Here is a 14,443-nt window from a genome sequence, read left to right on the forward strand (position 1 = left end):
CCAGAGCAGTTGCTGGACCTGCCTTGCACCCGCTACCCAGAGGAGTTGCTGGGTCTGCCGCTCGTCAGTGGTGAGCTGGAGCCGGTTCGCACTGGTTGGCAGGAACTGGTGGTTAAATTTAGAAAGCCTTTTAGAATCGGTTGTTCCAGGACAACTGGTTCTATAAGGGCTTTATTTAACAAAAGCTCCAGCACTCCGTCTCGGCCCCAGCTCATTTCCCCATCCTCTCCTGAATGCTCTGCCCCTTTTCTCGTCCCCCTCTCCTGCTTCCTTCAGATGTTCGAGGGAAGCCTGAAACAAGCAGCAGGCAGGCAGGTAAGCTGGGATGCCGGGGGAGGGGAGGTGCGGCCAGCTGAGCGGCTCCCTCCAGCCCAGCTCCTGGTCCCAGCTGAGTGGCTCCTTCCAGCCTGGCACCCGCGGCTGAGCACCCCCAGCGCCAGCCCGGTCCCGGCCCCAGCCGAGTGCCCCTGGCTTCGATCTCGTGGCTCCCTCCAGCCCGGCTCCTGGTCCCAGCCGAGTAGCCCCAGCCTGGTCCTGACTTGGCCCAAGCTTCAGCCCGGCCCCCGCAGCGCTGGTGCTAGTCCCGGCCCCACGGCTCCAAGCAGCGTGGTAAGGGGGAAGGGAGTAGGGAGGAGGTGTCGGAAGAGGGCAGGGGAGTTTGGAGGGTCGTGGGGGGGTCAATAGGGGTGGGGCGGTCAAAGGGCAGGGAACAGAGGGATTGAATGGGGGCAAAGGTCCTGGGGGAGCAGTCAGGAAGGAGCAGGGGTTGGATGGGGCGGCTGGAGGCAGTCAGAGGCAGAGATTCCAGGGGCTGTCAGGGGACAGGGAGAAGGGGTGGTTGGATGGGGCAAGAGTCCCGGGGGGCAATCAGGAATGAGAGGAGAGGTTGGATGGGGCGGCAGGGGGCAGTCAGGGGACAGGGAAGAGGGTTGGATGTGGCAGGAGTCCCGGGGCGGGGGAGCAGGAGCAAGATCAGATCTTTTGGAATCAGCAAACATTGGGTGTTCTGAGAAATATTGTTCTCAGGATGAAAGGGGCAGGTACAGTCTATGATATTTTGTGGTAGAATTTCTGTTGCAAAAGAATGTCACATGCACAAGATATTTGAAGGACAGAAAAAGAATATAATGCCAGGTGATACTGTATCAAAGCAAGGGAGGGTGTACAGTACAAGGATACATTTCATCCTAAATCATTCTGGAGTTTTAATGAATGCTCATATTAAACTTCATTTTAGGCTAAATAAATCCTCTCAGAATTTGCTGCAAATCTCAGCTGCTTTTAAAAATTACTCTTCTTTGACAGTCACGTTAACTTATAACTCTGCATAAAGGATTTGATTTCAATATTCACAATGTAATATTGGGTTATATATTTAAAAAGAAGAGAAGAAAGGATCCAAAAATATAATCTTCGTGTAATCCTGTATTAATCCATTCTCTAGTCTTTAGTTTTTTGACTTGAGTTTGGAGCTCACAAAGATTCTGGCAGAGGAAAAGTAAAGACTTCTGTGTTTAAATCCCTAGAGCCATACCTATAATGAATTTTGCAATCTACAAAGAAAGAAACAGGCCCAGGAACTAATCTCTTATTGCAGGGATTTGTGTCCTTCTGTCATGACCTTGGCTCTCCCATATCCCCAATAAGCATCTATCATCAATACACTCATGAATTCTGAATGCTGTTCCTTTATAACTCTGGAACCTTAATTGTGTCAGGAACTATGAGCTGCTCTGCAGCACTGTATTTTTTTGTGTACTTCTTCTACACTGGAGCTGGAAGGTGTAATTTCCAGCTACAGTAGACATACACATGCTTGCTTTGATTAAACTAGTGCACAAAAAGTAGAAGCATGTCCATGATGGCAGTGAGAGTGGTGGGACAGACTAGCGGTCCTGGGTATGATTCCATTTGAAACCCTAGGTACATACCAAAGATGGTTAACCTTCACACTTCTGTAGCTACATTTCTATTTTTAAGCACATTAGTTTGCTCAGAATGTATTTGATCTGGAAATTATGTTTCCAGCTCCAGTGTAGGCTTGCTTATCCTAAGACTTAAGTTTAAGTATCATTAAAGGTCTTCTAAATTTACAAGGCTATACCTTGTTTGCATTGGCATGCTGGATGTCAGCTGGATTGCTGGCTTTCAATGGTCTATCTGTGGATTCTGCTCACAAGTATTCCCTGAGGCAACTCTTTCACACACATATGGCAGGCACTTCATAATTCTTCTCTTGTCTGAAACATGCCCAGGCATTTCATGGGCCTTTCTTCCAATCAAAGGTTCTCTGCTTTACAATGTCTCCCTCTGGTCACGTATTTTCCAAAGGAGTTGTGACACATTCCATATTTTTATGAAAATATGCTTATGAGTGTGAATATAATGTAACTGGGATATGCTTTATGCAAAAGATCTTTTGTAAGGTATCATTACAAAGCTTGTAATCTACTGTGTGTGTTCATCCTATTTGTATGTATGTATCATTCTTGTATCTAAAACTAGAAATAGGAAGTGTTACTCTGAAGTCGTATTATAATTATGCAAAGTGTAGGCCATTAATGGTGGTTTAGAATCTTGATGGCTCCCATTGACTAGGAGAATTGGTTTGTAAATAGCTCTCTTTACTTGCAAGCCTTCCTGTGTTCCTGTAAGTCGGGCTGGGAAGAATGAAGGCTTGGGGTCTCACAGGACATGTGACCATGTCACCTGGTACTGGAATCCATCTTAAACCTGGCGCTTTTCCATTTAGAAGGAGGGGTGGGGACCCAGAGAGAGACAAAGGATTCCCACCTTGTACCCAAACTATAAAAGGATGTGGAACAGAACAAAGCAGGTGGCCAGTCATGAGAATCCCCCAGTTACCACCTCAGCTGGAACTAACAACGACTGTACCAGGGGAAAGGATCAGGCCCAGACTAGAAAGGAGTCTAGTTTGTGAAACAAACTTATTGGAACATCTCTGAGGGTGAGATATATGTGATCAGTTTATTAATGTATTAGGCTTAGACTTGTGTGTTTTTGTTGGTGACTTACTTTGTTCTGTCTGTTATTACTTGAAACCACTTAAATCCTACTTTATATACTTAATAACATCACTGTTTATTATTAAACCCAGAGTGATTGATACCGGGGGAGCAAACAGCTGTGCATAGCTCTCTATCAGTGTTATAGAGGGTGGACAGTTTATGAGTTTACCCTGTATACGCTTTATACAGGGTAAAATGGATTTATTAGGGGTTTGGATCCCATTGGGAACTGAGTGCTGGAGATAGGTAACCTGCTGAGTGGTTTTCAGTTAAAGCCTGCAGCTTTGGGGGCATGGTTCAGGCCTGGGTCTTTGTTGCAGCAGGCTAGCGTGTCTGGCTCAACAAGGTAGGGTACTGTAGTCCAAAGCCATCAGGGAAAACGGGTTCAGAGGTAATTTCAGCACATCAGGTGACAGTCCCAAGGGGGTCTCTATGCCTGAACCCGTCACAGGAGTCACCACCTAGGAATCCCTTCCCAGAGCTCACATGAACCTTTGTTAAGAGCAGTTCTCTCCCCCTTTATTGCTATTACTCAGTCTTTAAAGAAGGAGAAAGCACTTATACTCAGTTTACAGAGTTACCAGGTAAATGCCCTGTTTTAGCTTTGCCTTCCAAAAGCTGCTTCTCTTCCCTACCCCATCTATTAGCCCTGATGAGTTCAGGAAACTGCCTTTCCCTTTCGCTATCATGAACTGCTGTGTATTTGCCACTAACCAGTCCCCAGGAGCCCACTATTTCACACATTATATTCTACTAGAAACATCAATTTTAAAAGATGTTTTTATTAAAGCTTGTTTTTAAAATATTTAACAATTTTGGATTTGATTCCTTCTCTATTCTTGCTAGTAGAGCTTTATGTAAATGTTCTGTGACTTTGTTAATGTACTCTATCATTAACATGCTATTCCAGTTTCTGTGTATTCTAGCCAAATGCTCTTTTTGATGTTAGATTAAGAGGCATGTTTCATATTATTACACTGGAATTGTGGTAGGAGACTTTTGTGGAATCTTCATCCAGTTTATAATCTGCTACCCTAAGACAAAACAGTCTTTTCTTTTCTAAAATCCTAGTCCCTATTAATTCTCTCTATTTCAGTGTTTCATTTTTACAGGGACATTTTCCCAGCATGCCTTTCTGAGGCTGGTACTTAAAATTTGAGAGAGCAAACTAGCTGAAGCCCCAGAGTGGCCATTTTTCAAATTTGCTGTTGGTTGCATCTGGCTCTCCCAAATGGTAAGTCACTTTCATGTTTCCTTCTTGTTAAAGTACTTGAACTGTATTCCCTTATGTTTAGTCTAGGACCAAGTTTTTTATTTTTTTTTCCTCAGTCACTTGTCTTTAGCTAAGAAAGGACCTCAGCATTTGCCCCATAATGAATAAGTCCTTACTGACTTTACTGAGTATATTAGTTTAAGGATTAATCTAGTAAGGTTTTCTGGGTTTGGATCCTTGAAGAGCAGAAGTAGCTCCCATACAGTAAAAGGCAGTGAAACATGTAGCCCCATTATAGTATAGAGGCCCTATACTGTAACCCTTACTTACATCAAAAAAAGCCTCATTCATGTAAGTAGCCACTGGAGTCATTAGTCTCTTGATGACTCAGGTAGTAAGATGTGGCATTATGGCTGTTGCTGACCATCTGGCTCCGAACAAACGGGGTATTTTCATATTTAATTCCATAAAAACAGAAATGTACATATCTATAGATGGAATGAAGTTGATTCTCTAATTAATTAATTCTGACTTTTTTAATTAGCTACATTGTTTCCAAGACAACATAAAGTACACTTTTAATTAACCTGAGTTTGTTAAATATTAATAAAATTAAATAATCCTCTATAAATATCCTACTTCTACTCTCTTACATGTATATGTAGATCTCAGAGGCAATGTTTTCAACAACTTGTTTAAAGATTGCTAGGTATATATTTCTGTATCTAAACACTATATAGTACTTTTTCATTTTAAAATTATTTTAAAATATTGATTGAAAAATGTAATACAATGAAAGATAAATGTTTTCATTAAAAAGTTTGGTTTCATTCGGCTTCTGTTCTTCATCCACAACTTTGCATAAAAGGAGAGAAATAGGCATTTGAACAGATGGGTTTAATAAAAGTTCTGCAATATATTTGCTACAAATAGTTAAACACTACTAACAATAGTAGCACCAGAATATGACTTAGAATAAAGAATTTCCAAATGGCTTGTGCTCACAATGAAGTGTTAGATTAAAGATAAAGATTATAATGTATATCTATATACTGTACATCGATCAAAAGAATACATATACTACAACATCAATAATCACTGTCCTTCTAGACTAATAAAACTACAAGTACATACTGTAGTGAGAGTGCAGAGGGGTCAGCACTATGGGTTTACATAATGCCACTCCCAGTTGAGCTACAGTCTGTGGTTTGTTCCAAAACATAATGTAAAAGGAAAATGATCTAAAATGTTCACCCAAACCAGTTATTAAAGCTTTAAATTCTCACAAGCTTCTTTTAAGGCTCTTTGTCTGCATAAGATTTAGAGGGAGGAAGTTCTAACCTTTCATTCTCTGCTGTGGGCTATTGTCTCCCAATAACCCAGAGAAATGTGGACAGAAGTTTTCATAAAGGCAGATGTCTAAGGGCAAAGCATTCATGTAAGTAGGTAATCAGTAAAAAGTCAAATGAATTAAATATATTTTTAGTAACCCACAAAAACAGTGTGACAATACTTGTCATTAGAATTAAAGTAGTAAAGCTTCATATATAAAAGCTAGTGAAGGGGAAGCATCAAAAGGTTTAAAATTTGGTTCAGCTATTCATTCAAACATTTGGCTGTGTGTCTGAAGCTTCCCCATTCACAGACCATTGTGGTCAGGCAGTTAGGGTGGAAATATCATGAGATTAGATTCTCCTGTGAGACGTCCAGATCTTCTTGATTAGTGGCCATCCAGAATTACTGCAAAAACAGCCACTTTCAGGGCATGTGGTTAAATCAGCTTCCAGTACCAGAAAGTGTAAAAGCACATGGAAATAATGAGAAGCATAACATGATTTAACCAGAAGGCAGACTCAGTTTCTCTGGTATAGTGAAATGTATAGAGGAATTAGGGGAGATGATTTTCCATTCTGCCCCTTGACAGTACTCTGACAGCATAAAGGGCCAAAAATTGCCCCTAATCAGATCCACCTGTGTGTGTGGCCCTTCCTCAGCTTGCAGCATGTCAGGGGAGGCTACACTGCACTTCTGCTATTGTCTGTCTAATGACCTATGGCCTTCGGAAGCCAGGTATAATTTAGAGTAACCATAAGGCCACGCAGGCCCCCAATAGCCCCAGAATATGAGGAGTAAAATATGACTCCAGGCAGTCTTTATCATCTTTCCCCCATTCCTATGCTGAGCACAGGGAAAAGGGAGCAAGAATCAAGGTCCAGATTTGCAGCTACCTTCCACTGAAAAATCCTGATTTAGTAGCACTATAATGTTCGCTTGAAAAACACATTGGTCCTGGAAACGGGTTCATTTAAAGGAAAAGGACAATGTTTCTGCCAAATTGAAAGAATATTTATTTTTAAGCTACAGACTATGCGATAATTACTCTAATTTGAAATGTCAACTTGTGCCTAAGATTTCTGTGTTTCCCACTTGCTCAAATCAGCTTATTACTTCACTTTCAAAATGCTGACAATGTTAAATCTCCTTAAAAACTTGTGCATGGGAACTATTAGAATAAAACAGGTTGTAATCAAAGTTACTAGTAACTTTTTGTTGTTGTTGTGGAGAGCTTTTGGATTAATTGTTCTTCCTGTTATTTTATAGTCCTTTTATTTAGGAGCCTACACTGATTTAGGAGACTAATGTTTAGGCATCCAGGTTTGAAATTTTTTTAGCCAATGTGTTTGTTACATCCTTAATTATTGGTTTTCTGTTATTTTGAAGTGCTTGGAATTTTGTAAGTGATGTGACGGATAACTACACATTGTCACCTGAGCAACCTTAATTTCTTTTGAAATTGTGTGTGTGAGAGAGAAATATTTGTAAGGCTTTGTTTCATGTATACTGAAACTTTAAATCTGAGATTTCTGTCTGCAGAGACAGGCAACCACTTTTGCCTGAGAGAAGATAGAGACACACATACATATTCTGTGTTCTGTCCTTAGAAACCTCTCATCCCCCACCTTCATAAGACCACAGACACAGATAGAGGACTTGAATTCCTTGTTTATAAAATGGCTGGTCTCACAGCATAATGACCTGCATTAAAAATAGTTTTTAGTCAGCCTATGCCTAAATATGTAAGCAGGAACAGAGCTGTTTGTTAATTACATCCTATACTAGCTATGAAAAGCCTAAAAGGCGAACTGGGAGTCAGTCTGTTGGCTCTTCATGCAGAATAAGAGCCTGAGAAGGCAGATTCTTGTTGTGTGTTCAGTACAATACCTTAAAGGAAAATGCACTCTATGCTTCTGACATTCTGAGTTTATTTAAAACAAAAAAAAAACAAAAAACCCAAGAAGTACTTGTGGCACCTTAGAGACTAACAAATTTATTTGGGCATAAGCTTTCGTGGGCTAAAACCCACTACATCAGATGCATATAGTGGAAAATACAATAGGAAGCTTATATACACACACACACACACACAGAGAACATGAAAAAATGAGTATTGCCATATCAACTCTAACAAGACTTAAGTTCCTGGTCTCTGGCTGTTGTGTGTTATCAGAGAATGAATTCCACTCACTCACAGTGACCTTGAGGTTGTACAGATAAATACCTACCAAGATTCAAACTATCAAAATTGCCCCGTTCCCAGACTTAAGTCACTGCATCCATCATAAAAGTGCTAGTCACGTCACACTAATGGCTGTTTGATTAACAGCAAATTGAAATTGTCTGGCTGAATTATCAATGACACCACTTTAGACCTGGATCAGAGTTATCACTAGGGTGAGAGACAAAGGGGATGCAGCATAGCAGCTGTAGCTTTAGAGCTTGAAGAATTAGGGGAAGGCATAAGAGCGCATTTTGTTTTTCCAACTCTCCAATAGTTTTATTGCAATGTGGCATGGAGCCAGAATAATCAGTTAAAGGGCTGTCACCATTTTGGGATGCAGCATGCTAAATCTGACAATAGTCATTAAGAATTAAACAGCTAGTCTGGTTGCCTTGATTCTCCTATGAGGCTTTTTTATTTGAACGGCTGTGCAAGAAACCATGCAATTAAAGATGCAAATGTTCTCTTTCTCTTCATTCAATTAATATTCCTGAGTGATGATACAGTATGTTACTGAAAAGAAGGCAACAAGAAAAAGGACAATATATTTATAAATAAAACATGTAGGAAGTGACAGCTTGTCTTCTCCAAACACAAAATATTCTATTTCATCAGACATAAATAAATATCTTTAAGACAACAGGCTATCCAAGAAAAAAGAATTCATTCCTCCATTCCTAAGACATTAGTTTTTATTTTATTTTCCCTTTCAGCTAATGTCTATCCTGTATTTCTGAAGCAGATTTTATGGTGACATTTATTTAGTTCAAGGGCAGGGACGTAATTTGTATTCAATCTGCATGCTAAAAGAACTATATGTATTTATTTGCATAATACAAAAGCACAACAAACAAAGCCTAAATGCTATTATAGACAAAATAAGATGGTTCATCTATTAGTAATGGGTGAACAGCACCAAAGGAGGTGCTTACATTTTATAGAGCGGGAATTACTAGACACTTTAATGTAGCTGAATAGAATGACAGAAGGTAATTTCCCTGGAAACCATGTCGCAATATTCCTTTGTAGCCAACAACATCACGGGGATCCTGCAGCTGAGAAGGCACTCAGCTCTTCTATGCCTTTCTGTCACACCTTAGGGGTCTCCTTTAGGAAGCCCCTTCAGTTCCATATATTAGAAAGTCCACATCAGAGAGTCCTCTTTCCTGTGAATCTTAGGAGATCCTTAGCTGAGGAAGACACTTTGCACCATCATCTGCTATGGAGCTTCAAAGGGACATCATATCAATGCTCTCCACTTTTTACCTTTAAGGAGTTTTCCTGAAGATTTTGTAAATGCTTTGATATCTTATCAGGGCCACAGGGGTCTTTCGGTCAGTCCCTGTGCTTATAAGTTGCATAGGAGACCATCTTTAACTCTTTCACAATATACAAGATGCACAAATGTAATTATAATATCGTAACACTGAGATTTTTCTATTCATTATTTTAAATGTACCTTACCACACTTCCATTTGTTTTTCCTTTCTTCATTTTCTGAACCTTACTTCCTTTCTTGTATATCTTATGTATCCCAACCTCTTCTTTTTTTCATAGTTCTTCCCTTTTTCATTTTTTTGCTTTCTCCCCACATCTCTCTGCCTCACGTTCATTACACTGAGCTCTTTTCTTTCTCCTCAATCTCTCTTTGTCATCTTGCCATTTCAACCATCTCTCCCTCCTTCCCAAATGCCATTGCCCTATTATTTCTACCCAGTGCTTCATTTTTTTTAAAGTATCTCATCAGTCTCTCTTTGAGCACCAGCTCTATTCACCCCCACCCAATTCATCCACTCATCTACTCGAGATACTCCTTACATATTTATCTGCACATCCACTTGCCATTCAATATCAGACATACTCTCCCAGTCACTGACCCCCTGTTACCTGAAGGAGTGTGCTGGGAGGTCACCTTCATTAAGCTGGTGCTGAGAAGAACCAAAATCCTGAAAGGGAAGACAATATCAGTGCACGTCTTCGGACAAAGGGGTGCATTTCCTGCAGGCAACAGGAGTCCAGGCTGGACTCAAACTGTGTATTTGTCCCAATCTAAACCAATGGGAAGCTGAAAGGGAAAATATCTCAGAAGGGAGACATTTTTCATAACACTTAAGCCTAAAAGTTACATACTAACAGGAATAGGTAAACAACACAGCCCTGTAACCTCACTGAAATCAACACTCTTGCACAACTGTAACTCAGTGTGTGTCCTACAGGCTGGGATGTATGTCCCTCACGTTGACATCAGTGTAGGCTGTGTTCCTTACTTCCAAGGTACAATATAGCCATTTTTTTTTCAAAACTTAAATGACATCAGAGTTCCCTTACGCAATGTGAACTGATTGGTTTATTCCCATCCACTTCTAAACCAGAGTAACATGCCATGTTTGCCCGACAAGGTAAATCATAAGGCATTGGCAGCATCAATGGGAATTACAAGCTTTTAAGGGCTCAGGATCATAGAACTATATAAAAAAAACTGTTTTGTGAAAATTACAGAGACACAACAGAGAATTTTCACTGAAAACTGCTCATTCATAGATTCCAAGGCCAGAAGAGTCCATTATGACCATCTAGTCTGACCTCCTATATAAAAGAGGCCATATAAACTCCCCAGAATAATTCCTAGAGCATATTTTTAAACAAAACATCCAATCTTGATTTTAAAAAATTGCTAGTGAATTTTCCAAATCCCTTAATCAAGTCTATCCTTTCATGAATTATTTATCAGCAATTATTTTTTAAAATATATTAATCTTATTTATAAGTAGATTTTATTACTAAATGCTATCTGTATTGCAGTAGCACCTAGAGCAGCATTTGTCAAATGTGGCTAACACGGCTGCATGCGGCCACCAGGGGCTTTTCTTGTGGCCACAGCCTCCTGGGCTATGACTGGAAGGAGGGTACAGCTCTTCCCCTGAGGTTGCATGCAGGGGAGGGTCCCTATCCCCTTCTGGAGCCAGGAACACTGTGGGAGCAAGCAACCAGTGTGAGTTCCCCACCTTCCTGGGGTAGTGGGGCTCCAGCTCCAGGCTTCCACCCTGGAGTAGTGGGCGGCAGGCTCTGGCCAAGTGGTGGTGGGCTCTGTACCCCAGCCACAGGTTTTGGGCTCCATACCTGGACTCACCCCTACCATCACCTCGACCCCTGCTGTCTCCTCCAGAACCCCATTACCCCTGCCCCCCCGCCTCCTTATCACTTCCTCATCCATGGATGAGGAAGGCTCTTAAGAGCAAGCTGCAGTTGCTTGCTGCTTAAAACTCCAGGTATTCCTTTCACAGGCTAGAAATCCCTCTAGGCTGGGTCCAGCCCTTCTACCCAGTTCAGACCTTGTTTCTCATGTGTTTCCAAGAGTCTCCTTTGGGCAGGGAGTCAGTGAAGAACCTTATGATGTCACTCCCCTGCCTTAAATAGCTTTTTCATATGGCTGAAACCCTTTGTCTCCCAGTTTAGTCCCCACACTTTTCAGTGGAAAACCTGGTCACATGTCCCTGTAGGGCTATAGCAACCATGACTCAGAGGCTGTTTGTAGAATCCTCAGGAATGCTCTGGAGTGGGAGATTAGCATCTTCTAAGATGTATTTTTCTCACTAATGGTCCTTCCCAGCCAGTCATCTAGACTGATCACATTCTGCCTAGTGGGCATTTGCCAGTCGTAAACACATTTGTAATAGATGCATAGACAATATAACTAACTTCAGATACCAAAATGATACATGCATACAAATAGGACAATCCTATTCCATGAATCATAAGCTTTTAAATGATCTCTTATATGACCTACCTTGCATAAAATACATATCATCATAAATTACTCTGACCAATATGGGGTGTAGTATTACAGATAGGCCTTCCCCAAACATCTTACAATTTAAGTATAAGATGAGGGAGAATGGATGGGCTCACAAAATGACAGAGGATGGAACACAAGATAACAGAGATGATTGGGATCTATATGATAAGAACAAATCACAATATACCAACTGTCTAATCATTATTGAGCTTTTTGTAGGTATTGTAGCAGAGATGAATTTTAAGGAGTGAGTTTAAAGAGGACAATGAGATGGCTTTGCAGATTTTTACAGATCTCTCTTTCCATGCATAAGGGGAGATATGGGAGAAAGTGCAAAGTTGCTTCCTCGAAAATTGACAATTAGGCAATGAAGGCTGAGGCTGGTGATGCAGTGGATGTTGACATTTCAGTACCATATATATGCTGATAGTTAGGATGTGTATAAGCCATAAGGGCTTCAAAGGTGAAGATGTGGTTTAATGCTGAAGGTTTGTCTGAAAGGATCTCTTTCTGCCATCAGAATAAAATGGTTTGAAGTAGTCAAAGAATAACTGTTATAACAAAAAACACTCCTTTAGAGATTGACTTTATGCTATTTTGAGAACAGGAAGTGTTGGCATTTTTGGTAAAGTGGTCAAAACCATCAGTTATTTCAACAGATACATGTTAGATGATGACATATCACATTCTCTCTTGCCTTCAATATAGTTTTACTGAGTCTTATTTGACTTAGGAACACAACACAAATCCACTTATTTGGTTCCTAAGACCTTGAGTTTAATTATCTTAAACAAGGGGAGCTAAGTGGTATTAAGCTAATGAAGTATTTATTCAGTCTACCTCATTAATCTATACAACCTTGTGTGAAAACTCTAAAGCATATACAATTAAGTAGGACATTTACTAATCTGTTGATTGCTTTAGAGGGCTTACAGAGTGTGCCAGATTTTGAAGGCTTTGATTCTGAGTGCATTGTGAAAGGGCATCACTTTATTTGAAGAAATGGTTACATAAATGAATCTTACTGAATTTATATTCTATGAAAAGAGCGAAGACTTTTTACATGCAAGATGCAAAGAGACATTTTGCTTGAATATATGGCTGTTGGAACAAAGCCTCTGTGATATTTCTAATGCCTTGATGTTGCAATGCATGGAAATAGGCAGGAGACCTCAAGAATTAAGCATCACTTTTTCATCTTCAGCTGAATCCTCACTTCTGCATGAAGGTGTTATTTGTATGTGTTCTGCTGAGGACAAGAAAAAGCTACATACAAATACGATGTGCATGGAGAGGTTATCTGTCTGTAAGCAGACATTGATATTATAGTTGCTTTTGCTTACCTTGGTTTTGTAGTGAGATCTATATAAAATACCTTCTCATCAAAGACAGGAACACAAAAGTGAGAAAGAAGGCAAAATATTAAACCCTGAGAGAAAAGCTGTCTCCCTTTGAAGGTTACCAAGACAGGAATTTCAGAGCTTTGTAGCATCCAGTTCTAAAGGACAGTAATTAATGATAAGGGGGAAGAACAAATATTGCAAAAAAGTGTTGTTAGATGGCTGTTATAGAAAACATTTTGCTTATTTTTCATGAGCGTTTCTGAACAATCTGACATCTAAAGAAAAGGCGCATATTACAGAGGCACAGTTTAAAAACTCCATAGTTTAAGTGTTGACTTCCTTTCCATCAAACACCCACTGTCAAACTCCTAGCCCCAACTTCCTCAAATGAAGAAAACAAACCTAACAAAAACAAAACCCACCTACCTCTTTTCCTCCTGAAATTGAACATTGTGGCCTATCAGAGGAGGAGGAATTTGGAGATTATGAGACAGGGAGAGTGTGAGAAGGTGTTTCTAACTTTTTGAAAAGACTTCTGAATAGGGATGGGGATAAGGGCAGTGAAGGATCTGCTAAATATATAATGTGTGGCATTCCTTAAAGGGTGTAAAGGAACATTGGAATTGTGCCTCTCTCCAGCGTAAAACTATTTTAGATTAGATTAGATTCCAGTGTTTTAGGAGGTACATAGTCTGAATAATATTGGAATGATACAAAGAAGGTGGTGTTTTCTAATCAATCTGAGTTTTGGAGAGTGGATTGGGTAGACTGAGCATTTCAAATATTGGATAGTAGCTATGAGATAAATGAGAAGCTGGTGTTCTCTGCTACTAATAGGTGTTAAAATAAGAGTCTGTGTCCAGGTTCGGGGCCTGCATATGAGGGAATGGTAGCTTGTATATCTGTTATGTATCTGTATTACTGTTTTTGAAGTTCTGTCCAGTATGGATCAGAGCCCAAATCATGAAACTCCAACAAGGAAGTAATTCCAATAGCTCTATTTTTTTCATGCTTTTATTGTAATCTTTACAGTATGGTTTTAATGGTTTGTGGACAGTATTGAAACTATAGATGAGATATGTGGTAACATCTTCCTAAGTGACTTAGGAGCCTATGGCAAAATTTTCAAAGTTGTCAGTGGGACTTAGGCTCCTAAATTCATTTGAAAATCTTACCCAGGACTGCTTAGTGTATAAAGAATACTGGTGGATCTTCAGACTGTAGACTTAGATAAAAGGTAAGAGTGAAGATTCTTTGTGGAACTTTATCTAATTTAGAATTTTCTGGCTTTATTTTTTTTATTTATCTTTGAATTTCTAGGCTGTTGAGCTTAAAAAAAACCTCCTTGTATTCTAATAATGCACTTGTTTATTTATTTATTTGTCTTTAGATATATTTTGTGGGCCCAGTAGTATACATTCAGAAAATCTGAATTAACCTAGGAAAAATGTATGTTTCTCTGAGTAAGTCTGGGATGTCTGGAAAATCTATACATAAAATAAG

Source organism: Gopherus evgoodei, chromosome 2 (assembly GCF_007399415.2).
Source record: "Gopherus evgoodei ecotype Sinaloan lineage chromosome 2, rGopEvg1_v1.p, whole genome shotgun sequence".
NCBI lineage: Eukaryota > Metazoa > Chordata > Testudines > Testudinidae > Gopherus > Gopherus evgoodei.